The following is a 23545-nucleotide window of genomic DNA, read 5'->3' as shown; positions in this document are numbered from 1 at the left end:
TAGATTGCAGTCGTGCTGAAAAGTATCCGAACGACCTGACTTGCATTCCGCCTAATTCGCATACAACCCTCATAACGCAGCTGTCTAGCAGGTCCTCTAATCGCTCCTCCGTACAGTCGTTTGATTATTGAAAATGGTTAAAATAATTCACCACTAGAAAACACTGCTCTGTATCGCAATAACTCAAGATGTAAAACAATACCACGATACTACAAATATCAGGGAACATCTTATCACAGATAAGACTGTCCTTAAGGCTTGTAAGCTCACATATTTTACAATAAATGACATACCTGAAATGTTACCACTCTCATTATTGCGTCAGATAGGTAATGCACGTATTAAGTTTGTCGTATTCATGATTTCCTCTTAAAAGTAACATTACGTACTTATTATTTAACACAAAATGACATCAAAATTTTAAGTTTTTCACGAGCTGCTAGTTGAGAATATGTATGAACTTCAAATGGCACGACGAACCGTCTCGTTCTGCATATGGATTCAAACGCAGGTCATGCAAACCAAGCAAAGATTTAGTGTCATTCCTGACTAGGCATACAGAGAGTGATATACCTCGATTTTAGACAGTATCAGTTAGGAAACATCATCTTTAAAATAAATAACGTAAACATTTTTAACGGATGCCAACTCCTACCCAGCACCAATTTTTCCATGTTAACCAACTACGAGAGTTGTTCTTCACAAGTAACTTACATGAAATGTCGTGAGGTACAGCTTTGTGCGGGACTGGGATTCGAACCCAGAACCTAATCGGATTGTTATCAAAGCACAATCAACTGTGACAATTCGGATATTCTCGGCAGTAGCAATTCAGTTTTAACTGAAAGGATGAGACGAAACATTAACTTTTTCCTTTCCGAGACTCCAACCAGGCACCTATCGCTGTTACATTCTAGAGAAAACGAACGTTAAATATGGGTTTGTTACACCAGAAGCGACATGTGAGCATGTTTGAACTAGAAATAATATGACGAAGGGTTCAGTGCTTACTGGTAATCGAACCCCACACATATCGTTTCAGACTACACACAAAGAGACGTCAGCTACCGAATTTTTATCCACCAGCAGCTCGGAATAACATCCTTGAACTTACAGTGATCTCGTTAATAGTTCTGTGTCTCACTGGGAGTCGAAAACGTCAGATATCGTTAGTGTTGACAACAAGTGAAACCACATTTAAAATCAAAATTATTATCCCCCAGCAGATAGGTGTTCTCATGCTAGAGCTTCATAATACATAATGAAAACTTTAGTGCCCGGCCAGGATTCGAACCCATTCAAGCGCAATATGTGGAGATGTTGAGGAATCTGCAGTTTTGAACAAACAACAAATTGTAGTCGAGCTGTATTGCCACGAAGGGATCAAATTCAGCGTTAAGGGCGGTCTGAGTTGCATTCTCAGTTAAGAACTAATTTGAAGCTCAAATAACAGATTAAATAAGGGTCCTGTGACCCTACATAGCGTTTGTTTCGTCACTAGAAATAAATAACTAGTATAAGAAAAGTTACTGATGATAGAGTTTCTACACCTCACCACTCCTGACTTTATCGTGTCCAACCTGTCTACTTGGTAGAGAAGGAATATCATGTTTAATTTGAATTTCAGACCACAATGCCATTATACACTCCTGGAAATGGAAAAAAGAACACATTGACACCGGTGTGTCAGACCCACCATACTTGCTCCGGACACTGCGAGAGGGCTGTACAAGCAATGATCACACGCACGGCACAGCGGACACATCAGGAACCGTGGTGTTGGCCGTCGAATGGCGCTAGCTGCGCAGCGTTTGTGCACCGCCGCCGTCAGTGTCAGCCAGTTTGCCGTGGCATACGGAGCTCCATCGCAGTCTTTAACGCTGGTAGCATGCCGCGACAGCGTGGACGTGAACCGTATGTGCAGTTGACGGACTTTGAGCGAGGGCGTATAGTGGGCATGCGGGAGGCCGGGTGGACGTACCGCCGAATTGCTCAACCCGTGGGGCGTGAGGTCTCCACAGTACATCGATGTTGTCGCCAGTGGTCGGCGGAAGTGCACGTGCCCGTCGACCTGGGCCCGGACCGCAGCGACGCACGGATGCACGCCAAGACCGTAGGATCCTACGCAGTGCCGTAGGGGACCGCACCGCCACTTCCCAGCAAATTAGGGACACTGTTGCTCCTGGGGTATCGGCGAGGACCATTCGCAACCGTCTCCATGAAGCTGGGCTACGGTCCCGCACACCGTTAGGCCGTCTTCCGCTCACGCCCCAACATCGTGCAGCCCGCCTCCAGTGGTGTCGCGACAGGCGTGGATGGAGGGACGAATGGAGACGTGTCGTCTTCAGCGATGAGAGTCGCTTCTGCCTTGGTGCCAATGATGGTCGTATGCGTGTTTGGCGCCGTGCAGGTGAGCGCCACAATCAGGACTGCATACGACCGAGGCACACAGGGCCAACACCCGGCATCAGGATGTGGGGAACGATCTCCTACACTGGCCGTACACCACTGGTGATCGTCGAGGGGACACTGAATAGTGCACGGTACATCCAAACCGTCATCGAACCCATCGTTCTACCATTCCTAGACCGGCAAGGGAACTTGCTGTTCCAACAGGACAATGCACGTCCGCATGTATCCCGTGCCACCCAACGTGCTCTAGAAGGTGTAAGTCAACTACCCTGGCCAGCAAGATCTCCGGATCTGTCCCCCATTGAGCATGTTTGGGACTGGATGAAGCGTCGTCTCACGCGGTCTGCACGTCCAGCAAGAACGCTGGTCCAACTGAGGCGCCAGGTGGAAATGGCATGGCAAGCCGTTCCACAGGACTACATCCAGCATCTCTACGATCGTCTCCATGGGAGAATAGCAGCCTGCATTGCTGCGAAAGGTGGATATACACTGTACTAGTGCCGACATTGTGCATGCTCTGTTGCCTGTGTCTATGTGCCTGTGGTTCTGTCAGTGTGATCATGTGATGTATCTGACCCCAGGAATGTGTCAATAAAGTTTCCCCTTCCTGGGACAATGAATTTACGGTGTTCTTATTTCAATTTCCAGGAGTGTACCTTTTTCACTTGGTGTAGCCTGAAGAGAATTGAATCTGCCTCTCCCTATAACAAATCATTGACAGAACTTGGAATCGAACCAACACCATGATTATATGAATCTATCAGCAATCCAACAGACCACCAAATCATCTTCTCTGGGGCTCTTTTTTCTATTGTAACGCCGTTGCGCCACACTGGATGAGAATTCTCACACGCAGGCTCCCTGTAGTGGTTTGCAGCATGTTCAGCACATTCATTTACTTGGTTGACCGACTCGCCATGAACTAGCTGCCTCAGTTACCCAGTGCATACATTCGATTCTATTTTGTAATCACCGAAATAAAATAACGTAACTGCCACCTACACAGAACTGCCAACAGTGTAGGATGCAGAAATTTAAATAGGAAGTGTTCCTTTCCACTTGAGCCACTTCATTGCGCTATCTGTTTGTTTAAAACGTCGTGCAGTGCAAAAGAAAAGCTGTGACTGTCTGTCTCTCAGAAGTCTACATCCAGCCATATCCATTATCTCACAACACTGTTGAATGCGGAAATTCTAGAAGAATTTTTATTGATTTCTGAAGGGGCTGTAATTATGATTATATGTTGGCTGGTAGCTTTGGTTCAGCTAGCAGTGTAGCGGTAAGTGTAGTGCCCCGTAGACAAAACATCTCGAGTGCTAATACATTCACTGCTACATTTCTAAAACGCAATTCTGCTGTCTGCTTAAGTTATCAATCTAATAGAACTTTGAACATAATTCCCTTCACTTCTCAACCCAAAATAGTCGCATGTGGAAAAAGGGCCAACTGCTGCGACATTTTGTTCTTTTCAGGTTTAATAGACAGCCAGGCAGCAGATGCAGTTCGAAACTTTTGTATTATGTATGGGAGAGCGCCTCGTAATATGCTTTTACTGACAACCTGACTGTTCGTTTGATTTTGTGATCATTCAATTAAATCAACATGACCTTCCACTGGGAGACATTTCTTCCTTATTTTCCATGTGTGAAATTTGTCAGTAAGCCTTCGGCCTTCCAACCAGCGAAATGCGGCAGAGTACGGCTGGTAAACTATTCAAAAATCACAATTTAATGCCGTTAAGACGATTTCCTTAATTATTATCTTTGCTGAAAGAGTTTAGTTTCTTCTTAAATCTTCTTATGCAGTAACGTTCACAGATATCTCAAGTAGGAAAAACTCTTTATCTAGGTACAAAGTTTGTTAAAACAGCAGTTTGTCTCAGGTTTATCCTTTCGTCTGATAGCACTGCGTAAGTATTTTGTCAGAGGTATCACAAGTAGTTTTCCTGTAGCTGTTGGAATAATTAGTTGAAAATGAGTTTATCACCAATGGGAATAGTATGCTAAATATTCAGTATGATTACCAATCTAAGACTGAGTTCATGAGTGGGCGTTGGAAGGAATTTAGACACGCGTATTGTTGTGTACCTAGTTCCACGTAGTCAGCGCGTACACGACTTTCCCAATAGAGCGCGCCCCGCTATGCTCAACAGCGCAGGCGCAGCGCTCGTCTGTCTGACTCTGCACTACGAAATGGCGCTAAGTTAGAGACGGGAAAAATTCTACTTCTGCCGACCCGCATATTAATATGTCACGCAGCCAATGAGATTGCCCCTAACGTAGAACCTTTTCTCCTCGCGGATCACACTCGCGCAGTGATACCTGAACGCTAGAGTTATTATAACGAGAGTACAGACCTCCGATTAGTCAGTCTGCATCAGTCTGCATTAGTCTGCAATAGTCTGCATTTTTCTGTACCAGTCTATAGCCAAGTATCAGTCTGTGCCTGATAAAATTATCATATTCCTGTTGTAAGTAGGCTGTTTATGTTTTCTTATTGGCAACGTTTCGTAGCGCTCTGTATGAAAATCACTGGCTGTGCTGTGTGCAGCCTGTGGCTAGTTTGCATTGTTGTCTGCCATTGTAGTGTTGGGCAACGGCAGCTGGATGTGAACAGCGCGTAGCGTTGCGCAGTTGGAGGTGAGCCGCCAGCAGTGGTGGATGTGAGGAGAGAGATGGCGGAGTTTTGAAATTTGTAACACTGGATGTCAATTATGACTATTAAGGTAAATGCATTGTTTGTTCTCTATCAAAATCTTTCATTTGCTAACTATGCCTATCAGTAGTTAGTGCCTTCAGTAGTTTGAATCTTATATTTAGCTAGCAGTAGTGGCTCTCGCTGTATTGGGATTTTTGAAAGTCAGATTGCGTTGCGCTAAAAATATTGTGTGTCAGTTTAAGCACAGTCACGTATAACTGTTCTAAGGGGACGTTACATATGGCGACCCTGCCAGGATACCTCACTGGAATCTTCTGATTTTTTTCTTGTAGTTTGTGCAATTAGTGCAGCCTTTGTTTATTGCTAGCACATGTAATTGTAGAGAGAATTTCCATTGTAGTTTTTCATTCTTGTACAGTAAAACAGTTGTGACATGCATGTAGATTTGCACTAAGTATTTCGCAGCTGCGCTTGCAATTAACTACATATTATTTTCAGTGCTATTTTAATGTGTTCTCTTATTTTTGCTCTTCAAATTGTGTATTTCTGTGTTGTCGTGTGAAATATTGTGACAATAATGGCGTGTGAAAAATGTAATACTAGGCTCCAAAGTAAACTGAGAAATGACAGTGCAGACGAAAGCAGTGTGTTAGCGCCACCATGTAATGAATTAACTAATGTTCAAAGTAGTAATTTGGCAGTTGTGCATAGGGAAATGGAGCGGGCTGCAAATAATGGTGTAGGCAGTGAAACAATTAGTGAACAGGGAAGCATAATCAATCGATCGGTCAGCAACAGCCCGCCTCAGGGATCGGGAATGACAGGACACAATCTTGCAAACACTGCAGATTCGGGTTTTGGGTCCTCACCATTTTCTCAAATAAGTCAAGACACATTTTCTGTTTGTCAAAATGTGAATGTTGCCGGTGCAACTTCACTGCCGTAAAGCACTGAGGAACATGTTTCAGACAGCAGTGCATTGTTATTACAGTTAATGCAACAAATGGGACAAAGGCTACAAAAGTTAGACACAACGCTTGAACAAAATCAGAAACATATGAGCCAAAATCTTCGAAAGTTAGACACAATGGAACAAAATCTTCAAAAGTTAGACACAATGGAACTAAATCTTCAAAAGTTAGACATCACACTTGAACAAAAACGTGAAGATTTAACTACTGAGTTACATAAAATCGAATCGAAATGTCAAAAAGTCTGTAATGACGTAAAAACACAAATTTGTGAGCGTTTCCAACCTATTTTTTCGCGTCATGAAAATGCATTACAGAATGACGAAGCAGCCATAAAAGAACTGCAAACTACTGTTCATGAAAATCATGAGACCTTGCAAGCTAAAATTGACTAAGTTGCATCTACCGATTCCGTTATGCAACTTGCAAAAACTCAGGAAAACTTAAAGGACACAGTAGATACGATTTCAACACAAATGGACACTCTGAAACTTGGTTCAGAAAAACACACTGAGGAAATAAGTACACTTTCGGATCAGTTCACTAACGTATCTGCAAAGGTGGATGATGATCTGAATGAAACAAGACCTGTAGCCATCACTGCCACAGAAGAGTATGAACAAATTAAGAAACTCAAACAAAATCAGAATCAAATTAATACGCAACACCAAAGAGAAATCCGGGAAGTACAAGATCAGTTGGCACAAGTAATACAAAAATTTCATATTTCAGAGGACACTCGCACTCCAACACGGGATGAGGAACTTGGAAATACGGAAAAGCCACAAAATAATAACACAGGGCATTTCGGAAGTTATGAAAGAAATTGGCAAGGTGCACCGAATTTTGAGATGGAACCGCCGACACGACGTAACAATGACCGATATGCTACTCGCCGACACGATGATTTTGACTATAAGCTGTTCATTATTACACATAAATTCAAAACGTTTAAGAATTCTGCGAACGACATTCATCCACAAGCGTGGCTCCATCAATTCTCTCATTGTTTTCCTCCCAACTGGTCATTGAAGCACAGGTTAGAATTTATGTGTGGCTACTTGGAGAATGAACCAGCTGTAAGAATGCTATCGGTCATTCACGATTGTCACATCGAAGGAGAATTTTATCATGGATTCCTCTCAGCATATAGGTCTCAAGCTACACAAGACCCAGTAAAACATAGCATCATAATGATGAAACACTTTGAACAATCTGAATTTTCCAGTCTTGTCAAATATTATGAAGACATGTTGCACAAGAATCAGTACCTGTCGAACCCATACAGTCCCTCAGAACTCATCTGCATTTGCTTAATCAAATTACCTGAACATTTACGACATATTATTTTGGCAGGACGTTGCAAAGACGACATTGAAGCTTTTCAGGGACTCTTACAAGAATTAGAAATCGACATTGACAATAATGGGATGCGAAAACAGGAGCACAACAATTACAGGTCACATCCGTCACACATCCGACAGAAATAATAACTGGACACGACAAGGCTATTCTTACAACATAAATCGTGACCAAAACAGACACCACCCGTATGACAACCGTCTGCAGAGTAAAAATAATAACAGAGAAAGATCGCATTTCCACAGTAATGACTATCACAGAGACCACCAGAGAAACAGACAATATGGGAACCAAAATAATTATTATCAGGGCAGACAGAATAACTTCAGATGCAACGGTCCAGCGCGCAGTTACGATTCAGGGAGAAATTCTCCACCACGTGACCGACAAGAACGAAACTATGGAATCTACCGACATGACGACAGACGATGTAATCGTACCGACAGACCTGAATTTCATCAGAACTGGAGGGGTTCAAAGAGCGCAGGGCCCTCTAGGCAAGGTGAATTTGTAGAAGTTAGGTCTCCTAATCCCAATAACGACGCGTGCCAACAAAGAGACAGACAATGACTCGCACCGCAGGCAGCCACGTGCGCCGGATTGCTCAGCGAAAAATAACATAGACGCTAACCTTGAAAAAAATTTTAGCATTCCGCAACGACGTATACAACATGATAATTACTTGGAAGTTGAAACTCTGCGCACTATAAAGGGTAGATGATTGCACCACATTTCACATGTAAAACCGTTTCTTGAGAGATGATCTGCTTTTTAACTTTGTCTTTCCCATAAAACTTTTCACTTCACATTTTTAGTATACATTGTCAGACTTCGAAACAGACGTCACAGTATTATTGTGTGTGTACATTCTTGCTTGTTAGTTGCACGATTACGTAATGATTATAAGGCTCACATACTTAGAACATTTGCCAGTACTGCTAATGAGATTTTAATGCAACATTTTGGTTTACTTGAAAATACATTCTGGATTTAAAGTACTTTCTGTGAGATACCAGATGGCACAGTGGTTAGTTTATGTGACAGCTACACGATTTTATCACGACGCTACTAATGAGTGACCATTTACAATGTTGCTTTTGTGGTGTTTCTGTTTTATATCTGCACAGTTTTTCTGAATTATTCTGGAAAGTAAAACATGTTTTAGTAGTAATTTTTGTGGTATAGCTATAATGAGACAGCCTCTTTCGTAGCACAACAATACGTTACAATATAGTACTTTCTTGATCTCGGTAATGTACGTAATAACTACGATATCTATACGCAAAGCATTTCACTTTCGTTTATGATGAGGTAAGTACATTTTGCCGCTGGTGGGGAGGCTTGCGTGCCTCAGCGATACAGATAGCCGTACGGTAGGTACAACCACCATGGTGGGGTATCTGTTGAGAGGCCAGACAAACGTGTGGTTCCTGAAGAGGGGCAGCAGCCTTTTCAGTAGTTGCAAGGGCAACAGTCTGGATGATTGACTGATCTGGCCTTGTAACAATAACCAAAACGGCCTTGCTGTGCTGGTACTGCGAACGGCTGAAAGCAAGGGGAAACTACGGCCGTAATTTTTCCCGAGGGCATGCAGCCTTACTGTATGATTAAATTATGATGGCGTCCTCTTGGATAAAATATTCCGGAGGTAAAATAGTCCCCCATTCGGATCTCCGGGCGGGGACTACTCAAGAGGATGTCATTACCAGGAGAAAGAAAACTGGCGTTCTATGGATTGGAGCGTGGAAAGTCAGATCCCTTAATCGGGCAGGTAGGTTAGAAAATTTAAAAAGGAAATGGATAGGTTAAAGTTAGATATAGTGGGAATTAGTGAAGTTCGGTGGCAGGAGGAACAAGACTTCTAATCAGGTACTACAGGGTTATAAACACAAAGTGAAATAGGGGTAATGCAGGAGTAGGTTTAATAATGAATAGGGAAATAGGAATGCATGTAAGCTACTACAAACAGCATAGTGAACGCATCATTGTGGCCAAGATAGATACGAAGCCCACACCTACTACAGTAGTACAAGTTTATATGCCAACTAGCTCTGCAGATGACGAGAAATTGAAGAAATGTATGAAGAAATGTAAGAAATTATTCAGATAGTGAAGGGAGACGAAAATTTAATAGTCATGGGTGACTGGAATTCGAGTGTAGGAAAAGGGAGAGAAGGAAACTTAGTAGGTGAATATGGATTGGGGCTAAGAAATGAAAGAGGAAGCCGCCTGATAGAATTTTGCACAGAGCACAACTTAATCATAGCTAACACTTGGTTTAAGAATCATGATAGAAGGTTGTATACATGGGAGAACCCTGGAGATACTAAAAGGTATCAGATAGATTATATAATGGTAAGACAGAGATTTAGGAACCAGGTTTTAAATTGTAAGCCATTTCCAGGGGCATATGTGGACTCTGACCACAATCTATTGGTTATGACCTGTAGATTAAAACTGAAGAAACTGCAAAAAGGTGGGAATTTAAGGAGATGGGACCTGGATAAACTGAAAGAACCAGAGGTTGTACAGAGTTTCAGGGAGATCATAAGGGAACAATTGGCAGGAATGGGGGAAAGAAATACAGTAGAAGAAGAATGGGTAGCTTTGAGGGATGAAGTAGTGAAGGCAGCAGAGGATCAAGTAGGTAAAAAGACGAGGGCTAGTAGAAATCCTTGGGTAACAGAAGAAATATAGAATTTAACTGATGAAAGGAGAAAATATAAAAATGCAGTAAATGAAGCAGGCAAAAAGGAATACAAACGTCTCAAAAATGAGATCGAAAGGAAGTGCAAAATGGCTAAGCAGGGATGGCTAGAGGACAAATGTAATGATGTAGAGGCTTATCTCACTAGAGGTAAGATAGATACTGCCTACAGTATTAAATTAAGGAGACCTTTGGAGATAAGAGAACCACTTGTATGAACATGAAGAGCTCAGATGGAAACCCAGTTCTAAGCAAAGAAGGGAAAGCAGACAGGTGGAAGGAGTATATAGAGGGTCTATACAAGGGCGATGCACTTGAGGACAATATTATGGAAATGGAAATGGAAGAGGATGTAGATGAGGATGAAATGGGAGATACGATACTGCATGAAGGGTTTGACAGAGCACTGAAAGACCTGAGTCGAAACAAGGCCCCCGGAGTAGACAACATTCCATTAGAACTACTGACGGCCTTGGGAGAGCCAGTCCTCATAAAACTCTACCATCTGGTGAGCAAGATGTATGAGACAGGCGAAATACCCTCAGACTTCAAGAAGAATGTAATAATCCCAATCACAATGAGAGCAGGTGTTGACAGATGTGAAAATTACCGAACTATCAGTTTAATAAGTCACGGCTGCGAAAAACTAACTCGAATTCTTTACAGACGAATGGAAAAACTGGTAGAAGCCGACCTCGGGGAAGATCAGTTTGGAATCCAAAGAAATGTTGGAACACGTGAGGCAACACTGACTCTACGACTTATCTTGGAAGAAAGATTAAGGAAAGGAAAACCTACGTTTCTAGCATTTGTAGACTTAGAGAAAGCTTTTAAAATGTTGACTGGAATACTCTCCTTCAAATTCTAAAGGTGGCGGGGTAAAATACAGGGAGCGAATGCCTATTTATGATTTGAACAGAAACCAGATGGCAGTTATAAGAGTCGACGGACAACAAAGGGTAGCAGTATTTGCGAAGGGAGTAAGACAGGGTTGTAGCCTCTCCCCGATGTTATTCAATCTGTATATTGAGCAAGCAGTAAAGGAAACAAAACAAAAATTAGGAGTAGGTATTAAAATCCATGGAGAAGAAATAAAAACTTTGAGGTTCAACGATGACATTGTAATTCTGTCAGAGACAGCAAAGGACTTGGAAGAGCAGTTGATCGGAATGGATGGTGTCATGAAGGGAGGATATAAGATGAACATCAACAGAAGCAAAACGCGGATAATGGAATGTAGTCGAATTATGTCGGGTGATGCTGAGTGAATTAGATTAGGAAATTAGACACTTAAAGTAGTACAGGAATTTTGCTATTCGGGGAGCAAAATAACTAATGATGGTCGAAGTAGAGAGGATATAAAATGTAGACCGGCAATGGCAAGGAAAGCGTTTCTGATGAAGAGAAATTTGTTAACATCGAGTATAGATTTAAGTGTCAGGAAGTCATTTCTGAAAGTATTTGTATGGAGTGTAGCCATGTATGGAAGTGAAACATGGACGGTAAATAGTTTGGACAAGAAGAGAATAGAAGCTTTCGAAATGTGGTGCTACAGAAGAATGCTGAAGATTAGATGGGTAGATCACATAACTAATGAGGAAGTATTGAACAGGATTGGGGAGAAGAGAAGTTTGTGGCACAACTTGACCAGAAGAAGGGATCGGTTGGTAGGACATGTTCTGAGGCATCAAGGGATCACCAATTTAGTATTGGAGGGCAGCGTGGAGGGTAAAAATCATAGGGGGAGAACAAGAGATGAATACACTAAGCAGATTCAGAAGGATGTAGGTTGCAGTAGGTACTGGGAGATGAAGAAGCTTGCACAGGATAGAGTAGCATGGAGAGCTGCATCAAACCAGTCTCAGGACTGAAGACCACAACAACAACAAGTACATTGACTTCAGCAGAACGTTGGTTACAGAGGACGATAACTACGACAATTCCACAGAATTATCCTACAGCAAGATGCACATTTAGCGCTACAGGACATGCATTTGAGTGCTTAATTTTGTACTTAAACCGTTTATTTTTCAAGATTTTTGAATTACAAAGAATGTTTTCCGTGATACATTTCATTCCACTGCTGTAATCTGTAACACCTGAGGGTATAATTACATTAATGCTCAGGGGGTACACGCTTACTTTGTGTACCATGTGTGTGGCAAGCACAAGGAGCCCTAGCTAATATGGTATTTGCTTTTACAACTTTACACATCGGTACCATATTTCTCCAACACAGAATTACACAGCTACCTCACTATTTAACAGAGAAACAAACTTTTTTTTACTACATCAGTGGCACATGTTTACCCAATTACACAGTTGGATAACTTCACACTTACGAAATTGTATTGTGTCTGTACTTTGTGAACTCTTCATATTTTTTCATAACCATTATGATACTATGAGAGCTTTGAATGATGTATTTGGTATTAGATCATGATTTTTAAAGTACGTTTGCGGGAGATGACACTACTGATATGAGCAGAGAATTTCTTTAGGTTTTGAAATTATTGCGGAAAGCTACGACGATTTTGAGATTTGACTGAGGTGTTATGATGTTATTTTTACGACGACGATGTGTATTATGCTGCTAAGGTATGTTTATGAACAATAAGCTGATGCTATATGAGAAATTTGATTATGCTACGTATTTATAATGATGAAATATTGAAGAAGTGTCGACGAATATGTATATGTGTAATAAGGTAAGGATTAATGAGCAGTGGTTAGGGACTCTGACTTGTGAAAAAGGATATTGGAAACCAAGAATCGTACTCTAAGAGTTATGAAATGTGTGTATATGCGTGATGTATCACAATGCCGGCAAAATAGGTTTTGGGCGCTGTTATATTTATAGGATTTTGTTTCTACACATTCGTAACGCAAATTCTCGTACTTTTCTCGTATAACCTCTCAGTGCATTTCTTCAAATTCATCGCAACTCATTCTCTTATAGGCTACCCCCTCTTAAGCTAACTTAAATCTACTGATCTCAGATGCATAAACTATGGGACGAGGCAATGCAGCAGCACAAAACAATTAACACAAACAGTAATGACAAAAAAATGGAAATTTCCAAAGCAAGCTACAATAAATCTAAATTACCAAGCAATGCAACATTACAACTAATATGAGCCAATGTGCAGCAACAAGAAAAATAAATCAGTAGTAAAACTAGCTTAACAGAGTAATACAAAGTGAAATTTGGTAGCACTATGCCTGGCAAACAGCCGCAGCAAATGCAATAACTTATATCTAAACACGAGAAAGCTCAAGCAGAAAAAATATTACAGTAAAAATGGCCATGTTTAATATCTATGTCACATCTTAACACTAGAGTGATGCATCACTGTAACTTGCTCTAGCAGACAAGTTACCAAGTCACTGACAAAAATTATGTATGCAATTAGTGTGAACTGGAAATGTCTTTTTGTGCTCCCTCATTTTTTTGGAGTACATCCATCATAAAGTTATTTCAGCAGTGGTGGATGTGGGGAGAGAGATGGCGGAGTTTTGAAATTTATAAGACTGGATGTCATGAACTGCTATATATATTATGACTATTAAGGTAAATACATTGTTTGTTCTCTATTAAAATCTTTCATTTGCTAACTATCCCTATCAGTAGTTAGTGCCTTCCGTAGTTTGAATCTTTTATTTAGCTGGCAGTAGTGGCGCTCGCTGTATTGCAGTAGTTCGAGTAATGAAGATTTTTGTGAGGTAAGTGAGGTAAGGTATAGGTTAATGTTAGTCAGGGCCATTCTTTTGTAGGGATTTTTGAAAGTCAGATTGCGTTGCGCTAAAAATATTGTGTGTCACATTAGTGAATGTTTGAGTACGTTCAGTTTTGCTCAGCTGTTTGAAAAGCAAATAATGTAAGAGGTTTATCAGCACAGTAATCCAGAAAATGTTCTAAGCGGACGCTTCATAATTTGTGAAAGGTATAGGTTAATGTTAGTCAGGGCCATTCTTTTGTAGGGATTATTGAAAGTCAGATTGCGTTGCGCTAAAAATATTGTGTGTCAGTTTAAGCACAGTCATGTATAATTGTTCTAAGGGGACGTTACACTGTATATAGCCATGAGGATAAATGAATAGACACTTTTTCAAGTATCAGAGGTATGTGAGAATAAGGTTAACGTACCAAGACCAAAGGAACTTCAGATTGTCCATTGTAAATAGCATCCAGAACCAAGTTAAGTTATTTTTATGCTTTTTATTATTTTAATAAATGTGTGTGAAAATTCTGTTTAATGTTGGTGACCGTCAATCTGCTACTCTAAGCGTGCAAGTGATATTTCTATCGTCTGACCTAACGGTAGAAGATAAACATGCCACAATAAGACCACGAAACATATTGCTGACACTCGCCTACTTCGTTAGAGCGACAAGTCAAATAATCTGATGGTGTGTGTACCAAAGGTCTTACAGTACGCACCCCAAACGTATACAACACTATGTATACTTCGAACGCTATACTTAACGTTGCTCTAATAAACTAATTTGGTTTTTTTAAAAATTCTTCTGGGTCTTCAGCGTACAATATGTGTTGTAGATATAGTCTTAGACAAAGAACTTGACAGCCGAGTCGTTCATGCAAGATGGGCAATACAGTCGTGCTCCCCTCAGAACTCTATGTCCAGCAATATGGTCGATCTGGCAACATTGTAGACTACGGCACTTCCTGGAGGAAGTCCTGACTGTACACTGAGTACATCAGTCTTGACTGTGACCATGGTCTTTATGTAAAACACGAGACTAGGTAATACGACATCTGGCAACAGAAAGCATATGTCGTCAAAACTTTTATAGCCCCTTTCCTCTCGGTGCTGAAGCTATAAGTGTAATTCAAGCGAATCGACAATATATTTCGCTTTTTGTCACATTGGTATTATCAGTTTGGTTCAATACTATTTTAGCGAGAGATTTCTTGGTCGACCAACTGCCTCTGAATACCGCATCCATCTGAGTTCTCTGGGACTCGTTTGCTGCCTACCGGCAGGAGCTGAGGCACTGCGCTGCCTCGCCTTCTGCCGGCAACGTCTGCTCCACTCCTCACTATCGACGGTGTAACATGCTTTAAGGTTGTTGAGTGGTGACCCATAAAATCTGTCTATGATTTGTGTTTCACACTCGATAGCAATGTAGGTACAAAACCGGTCGGGGGAACGGGGCTACAGACATACTAGTGCCAGCACACAACTCTCATCATGCTATTTGTCGCTCAGCCTTATAACGCATCGTGAACGATAATAGAAGTGGTCGCTTACTTGAAGAATAACATTTCTTTAGCCAAGAAATTGAATTTTCTGTCTCAGTGTCTAGGGGTTAGGAAGCACGAGTCATTCAAAACGAAAGGGAATATCAAGTGAATTTAGCGAGTCAGTTCAGTACCATGCATGGAAGTGATTGCACTGTCATAGTGTTGCCAAACTTTTGTGACGATGTTGCCAATTCTAATTTGTGCTAGGGACACTTCTGTAGTGGTGTGCAAGGGGAATCCCGTGCTCGTGTCATAGGATGATACGGAAAGGAGGCGCAGGGTATGGTTAATCTGCAGCGCTTTCTCCTACCAGTTGTGTCAAACGTTCAGGTGTATATACTTCTATCACGATTACAAAAAAAAAAAAAAATTGTTCTGAGCACTATGTGACTTAACTTCCGAGGTCATCAGTCCCCTAGAACTTAGAACTACACAACTATACAAATAATGTATACTAACCGGTGTATTCATTTCTTTCGTAATGTTTCCCTCTTGTTTAGCCTTCTAATGATGACCCGGATCCACACCCATGAGTCTGATTGTTTCTTTGTATCCTTCCATCTACTATCTTTGTGTATTATTGCTCAGTGTTCAAAAAGCAAAACTTTATGCCTGCTCCCACCAGGTATTAGAACGAAGTCGCAAGAAGGTTAACGAAGTATAATCAAAATACATTGAGACGCCAATTTATCTGCCGTCATGGTGTTAAGTCGACAGAAATTGTTGGGTATTATTGGCTGCATCACCAGCATCCCATTGTTGTCTTCTCTTACTGAGATTTTCATATTACCCTAACCACAAGATGCCGAGATAAATGTGTATTTTCTCCGTGACGAAACAACCCACATTCCATTCATCCTGATCCATTCGTTATGTGCATCGGCAACAATGAGTTGTTGTGAGATTACGAATAACAATAGCAAAGGTAGTAGTAGCAAATCAGTAATCAAGGATATTTAATGAATTAAGACAGTTGTTAACGATTAGCAAAATAACCAAGAAAGGCTGAGAGTTTAATTGTTGCACTGCATAGGTGTTCTTACCACTTTGTTACTTAATTCTGTTCTGGTTGTTTGCACAGGGAAAAGAAAGAACCCTGTAGCCATACATATCGCTAGTACAACGAGAAATTGCCTGTCAACTATCCTTGCTTTACGTCACACTGATGAACATAACTGATAGCTGAAATTCATTTCTGTTTTTTCTCTCTGTCTCTCTTTCTTTTTCTTTTTCTTTTAATGTATTGAGGAAGACATCAAGAAGCGGGAGTAATCAATAAATAAGCATATAATCTATATACAGTTATTTTTTATTGGGTTATATAATGCAAAATACACCTTTTAAGTGTATTATAGTGCAATTCCAAATATTGATAGTCTATTCGTGAGCTTGCGCGCATTCAGTGGGGTGAAACCTACACAAACATTTCTTGCACCATGCGCAACACACAAACGAAATCTGACTGAACTGACGTATTGTCTGATATATTTTGCTTGGAAAACATATCTGATTCATGTTGCTAAATACAGCTATATCAGATATCAATGTGGATGCGTACCAAGTGTATAAAAGTATATCTTGAAATACACAAAGGGGTATTCTACTGAAACATAGCCACGAACAAGAATGCAACTGGGGTCTTCAGCATCGTCAAACACCATCTTGACAACTGAAACGGTGAGAGTGCTCTGCCGGTTACTTACGTTTACTGGTATCAAAGCTACAGCATGAAAACACAAAAATGTTAATAACCTGAAGATCATTAACTTAGGAACCCATAGCAAGGTAAAGCAGTCATCAGTTAGAAGATTGGTTTGAACACCACTTTGCTTTAATAGGCACGGTCCTTTTGGAAGTGGTATGACGTTGCTTTCCTCCCACCTTTGAGTTGACTTACTAGACAGTTAATAGGGAACCTACAGTTTAACGTGGCTTTCGGACCACAGCGCAACTCGGCATTTTTCACATCTACAAACACTGCCCGAGGGGAAATAAGTGCAAAATGGGAGATAAAATTCGTGGGACTGATCAGGGATCGAACCCGAGACCTTCGTACTCGTAGTCTTGCTATTTATCACTTTGCCGCCATGTAGCCACCAGTGTGGTTTCTGCTTGGCATTAAAATTAAGGATCTCTTGTTTGTCCCTGCGTTGGCACTTGCGCGTCCCTGCACCAAACTAAAGAGTACTGAATTCAATGTAGTGCCTTCAAGTTTTCATAACAGAAAAGGAGGAAAATTAAACAACATCAATGGTCTCTCTTTGATGCCTCAATCTTAATTGCCATTATGCGTCAAATGAGAAAAAAGTACACTGGAAGGTCATGTTGTTTTATTTAATTAATTACAAAATCAGGTACAACGAATAGTGAGGTTGTCAGTAATATCACATAACTGTTGTCAGTATGACGTTGCACTGCCCAGGGCCTGTACTGATAAAAGGCCCGTTTAGATCAGGCATATTGTATACAGAAGTGGAAAGGAGAGCGCCACTAAATTCTTCAATCCGTTTGCATTGCATACACACAGAAATTACTGTTACACTGTACTTATGGAGCCCAATGGGTTACTTGCGTATTTTCCGATGAGAAAGGGCACTGGCAAACAGTCTTCGCTACATTAGGTTACTTATACTGGTGTCACTCTGAGCTAAAATTTATGGTCAGCGACTAAGTGTAAGGTCAACGGGTCGGATGCGGGTTTGGCAACTGTGAAATACTCTCCCACATTACAGAAGCGAATATTAAATTTGAACTCATATTGCGAAAATTTTGAACTTGGATAGCTTAGAATTAAAATCTTTCTGTTTGTTGCAAAGGAAAACAACTGATTTGCTAAAACATTCTCTGTCATACAAAACTTGAAACAGGTCTTGTCGACCAAATCATATGAGAGAACTGACAGCAACGTATATCGGTAGGCAGGAGGGTTCCTTGGATTTTGATTTGTCAGTATTCGACAGCCATTTCTAAATGAAAGTAAATGAAGAAAGACAACACGTCTCTGTTATCAAGTCACAACTTCATAAATTACTTCAGTTTTAATGTAATCTGCGATTAATTGCTGATGTTTGATATTAACATGAAAATAATTCCGTGGACTAGGAAAGTACCTGTTTTTGGGCAACTACTTCTATAATGACCAAAATGCATTAAATGATGTTCAAGCATATGTGTTCCAACAGCGGTATGAAGAAAATCATAGTAATAATGACGGTAATAATCGAATTATCCGGTAACTTGACACTTCACAGTGGATTTTATCGAACTAAGCAATTTACTGAATTAGTGAAAATTTCAAAATGGCTTCACTTCGAGGCTATGATGCCTAGAAGAGTCTTTACATCCTTCTGACATGAGAATAGCATAATCTCCGTGTCAGAAGCTTGCTTCTACTTAACCATTAAATTTTTTCCACCGTGACTAATTTTTAACCTGAACATATGATCCGTTACAGCACACTCCTGGGCTGGGAAATGTGGCCACATTCATCTGGTGCAACGAAGTCATGGTAAACAGTAATACTGTCGCCAGTAAACTTACTTACATTAGAAAATTTTAGTTTATTTGATGAACCGATAGCCATTTAAAGTAACAGGGCTCTTATTTTACTTGTACTTGACTGAACTGCAGATATTGAAAAATTTGGTGCTGGACTGTGATGTAAATTCGTATCTCCTCTCTTGAGGATCTGAATCTCTCTGAACTGTAAACTTCAGTCATTTCGTTCCTTCTCCCAAGACTGAAATCTTCTCTAGGTCTCCTCCAAAGTTAAGTACGTGGGTCCGAATACTGATCCAGTACAGAAATATTCATAATTTCATTTGAAGCCCTATCACGTGCACACCGGCCAGCTAGTGAAAATTAACACGCATTTTTAATGTCTGTTCATGTGGTGCCAACATTCGCAATTGGTGTCGTTATTTCTGGTGGAACACACAATCTTCTTACTGTTGGTGAGTAACCAATTGATACTTAAGCTATACTCGTGGATGATAAAGAAGGACGGTAGGTGTGCGGTTCGATTGTCGCTCAGGTACAAAAATTTCTATCCTTATTTTAGATTCAAACACCTAGCAGCTGGTAAGAAAAACCAATACATAACATTTGATTTTATTTAGTTAACAATCCGATTACATGTGTGTTTCGTATCTCCGTCACAGAACTTCACATCACGCGCTTCATCTTTAAATGCATGCACACTTTGTTACTTCTGAATGGAGGTATATCATACACCTTTCGTAGTTTGGTAACAGAGACGAAAGGGTCTTGATAGGAGACCCGCTTTATTACAGAAAACGTGGTCTCTTACTTTCAAGTTTAGATTTGGTTACTGATATTGACGAACATTTCGGAAAGCATGAATCTTCATGGCTAGTCAGCAGTATGATTACATTCCCATTCATATCAGCGCACACTCCGCTGCAGAGTGAAAATCTCATTCTGGAAACATCCCCCAGGCTGTGGCTAAGCCATGTCTCCGCAATATCCTTTCTTTCAGGAGTGCTAGTTCTGCAAGGTTCGCAGGAGAGCTTCTGTAAAGTTTGGAAGGTAGGAGACGAGGTACTGCCAGAAGTAAAGCTGTGAGTACCGGCCGTGAGTCGTGCTTCGGTAGCTCAGATGGTAGAGCGCTTGCCCGCGAAAGGCAAAGATCCCGAGTTCGAGTCTCGGTCGGGCACACAGTTTTAAACTGCCAGGAAGTTTCATGATTACATTAGATTACATTCGAATAATATTTGTCCCATAGATCATGAATACGACATTTCGTAATGATGGGAAACGTGTCATTTTAATGAAAAATACCTTTACATACCATGATGCAATTTCTTTACAACTATTATTTACTCTCTCTCTCATTCTCATATATATACAGGGTGTTACAAAAAGGTACAGCCAAACTTTCAGGAAACATTCCTCACCCACAAAGAAAGAAAATATGTTATGTGGACATGTGTCCGGAAACGCTCACTTTCCATATCACAGCCCATTTTGTTACTTCTCTACAAATCACATCAATCATGGAATGGAAACACACAGCAACAGAACGTACCAGCGTGACTTCAAACACTTTGTTACAGGAAATGTTCAAAATGTCCTCCATTAGCGAGGATGCATGCATCCACCCACCGTCGCATGGAATCCCTGATGCGCTGATGCAGCCCTGAAGAATGGCGTATTGTATCACAGCCGTCCACAATACGAGCACGAAGAGTCTCTACATTTGGTACCGGGGTTTCGTAGACAAGAGCTTTCAAATGCCCCCATAAATGAAAGTCAAGAGGATTGAGGTCAGGAGAGCGTGGAGGCCATGGAATTTGCCCGCCTCTACCAATCCATCGGTCACCGAATCTGTTGTTGAGAAGCGTACGGACACTTCGACTGAAATGTGCAGGAGCTCCATCGTGCATGAACCACATGTTGTGTCGTACTTGTAAAGGCCCATTTTCTAGCAGCTCAGGTAGAGTATCCCGTATGAAATCATGATAACGTGCTCCATTGAGCGTAGGTGGAAGAAACTAAAATGAGCTCTAACATGGAAATTAAGCGTTTAGGGACACATGTCCACATAACATCTTTTCTATATTTGTGTGTGAGGTATGTTTCCTGAAAGTTTGGCCGTACCTTTTTGTAACACCCTGTATTTATATATATATCACAGACGTTGGTTTTTATTTTTATTTGCTTGTTGTGCTCGCCTATAGGATAATCACGAAAACGTCCATGAACGAGTTCCTTAGTTTTGAGTACACTTTCGAAAGAAATATAAAAACAACAATGAGAGTTACTGATTTATGATGCTTAGTTTACAGTCTGTGTGTTTTTAGTAACTACGCTCCAGTCCCTAAACCTATTTACAGAATTGAGAATCAGACGCCTTACGTATTCCAGGCCGTGCTAGCCACATCTTTGAGATGCCATCTAAGGTCTAACCCCAGCCCTCTGTAGGAACACATCGCTTCGTCTTCGTCCTGTTGGTACTGCTAGTGAGATTTGGCAACAAGACAATCTATGTTTGGCAACTCTGATCGACGAGTTACTTCGTGGTGTGCACGGAATTAAGCCTCAAAGTTCACTTGATTGTTCCTGTCATTTCCATTGAATATTCTGAGTTATTATCGCTTGAGGTATAACAAAAGATTGTAAATTTACGGTTTTCAGCCCAGGAAAGTCGTTGCACATGTAAATCGCAACTAATCTTGACCTTTAAATAGCGATTTACGAGTTCTAGTCACTATTGGCCTCATAATACGAACCCCAGACAGATTCCTCTTCGCCAGCTCTGTGGTAACATGCTGATCTGTAGAAAAGTGTCTGTTCTGGTTCGCGGTTCCAGTCTCGCTGACAGAGACGTTTTTATCCCATCTGTGAAAGAGCTACAAGCAGTCAGATCAAACATCGATAAGGAAAACGCAAGAAAATACTTTCGGCTCATAGTGCAATGGTGAAAAACTTACAATGCTGCACAACACGTAAAGCCTCTTTCCGATGCTGCCATGCAAATTTTGGGTTTCTAGGAATACATAACTTTATTTATCAATGATAGATTTGCATACCTATTGAGTATGACGCAGCATATCAATTAAACACAGACCCAATGGAAATCTAAGTGAGTAGTATTTTCTTAATTAGGTTCGATATAGGCACGCTGGTATACAGACACTCAGCTTTTTTAAAACAGACTTTCGTTGTAAGGTTATCGTGGGTAGTTTTATTCCATTTCTTGTAATACAGTGTACAGTTTTCGTAGGGCTTCTTTTAGTGTTAATTATACAATAGTAAACATGAGTGAGAAATTAATTACCAACCATATATGCAAATTCTCTGATGTTATCTATAACTGTCTGACAATGCACGTGCAGTCTATTGATTACAAGCGTATAGAGAACTTGTTCTGAGTTAAAGCTGGCAAATAACGTTTGAGGAAGGAAAAAATGCCACTACCACACGACAGCTAATGTACAAAAGTATTTTGGCACGAGGCGCTCTCCCATACATAATAAAAAAGTTTCGAGAGGCATCAGCTGCCTGGCATTCTATTAGATCTGAAAAGAACAAAATGTCACAGTAGTTGGCCCTTTTTCCACATGCGACTATTTTGGGTTGAGAAGTGAAGGGAAATATGTTCAAAGTTCTATTAGATTGATAACTTCAGCAGACAGCAGAATTGCGTTTTAGAAATGTAGCAGTGAATGTATTTGCACTCGAGATGTTTTGTCTACGGGGCACTACACTTACCGCTACACTACTAGCTGAACCAAAGCTACCAGCTAACACATAAATACAGCCCCTCCAGAAATCAATAACAATTCTTCTAGAATTTCCGCATTCAACAGTGTTGTGAGATAATGCATATGGCTGGATGTAGACTTCTGAGAGACAGACAGTTACAGGTATTCTTTTACACTGCACCACGTTTTCAACAAACAGATAGCGCAATGGAGTAGCTCAAGTGGAAAGGAACACTTTCTATTTAAATTTTGCATCCTACACTGTTGGCATTTCTGTGTAGGTGGCAGTTACGTGATTTTATTTCGGTGATTACAAAATAGAGTCGAATGTATGCACTGGGTAGCTGAGGCAGCTAGTTCATGGCGAGTCGGTCAACCAAGTAAATGAATGTGCTGAACATGCTGCAAACTACTACAGGGAGCCTGTGGGTGAGAATTCTCATCCAGTGTGGCGCAACGGCGTTACAATAGAAAAATGAGCCCCAGAGGAGATGATTTGGTGGTCTGTTGGATTGGTGATAGATTCATATAGTCATGGTGTGAGTTCGATTCCAAGTTCTGTCAATGATTTGTTATAGGGAGAGGCAGGTTGTATTCTCTTCAGGCTACACCAAGTGAAAAAGGTATAATGGCATTGTGGTCTGAAAGCGCCTTTAAACATGATATTCCTTCTCTACGAAGTAGACAGGTTGAACCACAATAAAGTCAGCAGTGGCGACATGTAGAAACTCCATCATTAGTAACTTTTCTTATACTAGTTATTTATTTCTAGTGACGAAGCAAACGATATGTAGGGTCACAGGACACTTATTTCATCTGTTATTTGAGCTTCAAATTGGTTCTTAACTGGGAATGCAACTCAGACCGCCCTTAACGCAGAATTGGATCCCTTCGTGACAATACAGCTCGACTACAATTGGTTGTTTGTTCAAAACTGCAGATT

The sequence above is a fragment of the Schistocerca cancellata genome, chromosome 3 (assembly GCF_023864275.1).
Source record: "Schistocerca cancellata isolate TAMUIC-IGC-003103 chromosome 3, iqSchCanc2.1, whole genome shotgun sequence".
Taxonomy (NCBI): domain Eukaryota; kingdom Metazoa; phylum Arthropoda; class Insecta; order Orthoptera; family Acrididae; genus Schistocerca; species Schistocerca cancellata.
The sequence above is the reverse complement of the archived record's forward strand: the minus strand, read 5'-3'. Positions refer to the sequence as shown.